The sequence below is a fragment of the Tupaia chinensis genome, unplaced genomic scaffold, assembly GCF_000334495.1.
Source record: "Tupaia chinensis unplaced genomic scaffold, TupChi_1.0 Scaffold000335_1, whole genome shotgun sequence".
NCBI classification, from domain to species: domain Eukaryota; kingdom Metazoa; phylum Chordata; class Mammalia; order Scandentia; family Tupaiidae; genus Tupaia; species Tupaia belangeri.
The window spans coordinates 1,404,144-1,405,116 of NW_006159829.1; positions in this window are offsets into that span (position 1 = coordinate 1,404,144).

Genomic DNA, 973 nt, shown 5'->3' on the forward strand with positions numbered 1-973 from the left:
GTCAGCGAGGGGTGAGTGCGGGTGACAGTGACAGGGGGTGTCAGGAGTGAGCCTCATTGAGGTGTGAGTGGGTAACAGTGACAGGGGGTGTCAGGAGGTGAGCCTCAGCGAGGTGTGAGTGTGGGTAACAGTGACAGGGGGTGTCAGGAGGTGAGCCTCAGCGAGGTGTGAGTGCGGGTAACAGTGACAGGGGGTGGCAGGAGGTGAGCCTCAGTGAGGTGTGAGTGCGGGTGACAGTGACAGGGGGTGTCAGGAGTGAGCCTCAGCGAGGTGTGAGTGCGGGTAACAGTGACAGGTGTCAGGAAAAAGCCCCAGTAACAGCGTGGGGTATCGGTTAGTAACGCAACAGCGCATGGTAAGGAGGTGGCGGCGACTGCTCCCTTTGCGTCGGTGGGTGTAACCCGATGCAGTGAGGCAGGAGCAGCGATGCTGTGAGAACGTGACAATGATGACAGCAGGAACAGTGACCGTATACTGTGGTAGGCTCTCAGTGAGGACGGTGACCAGTCTCCAAGCTGCATGCTGTCTAGGCCTGAACGCTCCGTTTCCTGGTGTCCCTGTGGAGTCTGTGACATCACCCTGTGCTCACAGAAGTGTCCAGGTGTCCCACAGGGCAGCCCGGGTGTGCAGGCGGGCCCGGCCGAGCGAGGTCTCAGGCTGCGTCCCTCCGCCTGGGCCTGGGTCCATGGCCAGCTCAGGGCATGCAGGGCAGAGATCAGGGAAGCGGCAGGCTCTGCCTGGCTGCGGCCCTAGGGTGGGCCAGCGCCTGCAAGCCACATGTCACTGTGGGTGTGAGCTCAGTACTGTCGAGGACAGGCCCCGACTGCAGTACCCTCTCGCCCCAGCTCCAGAGACGAAGACCAAGTGCGGCTCGGTGTCGGCGGGAGTCACTTCCTGCTGGTCACCACGCCCATCGCCACTTCTTTTTTTTTTTTTTTTGAGGTTTTTTCTGTAGGGGGCCGGCGGCCGCCAG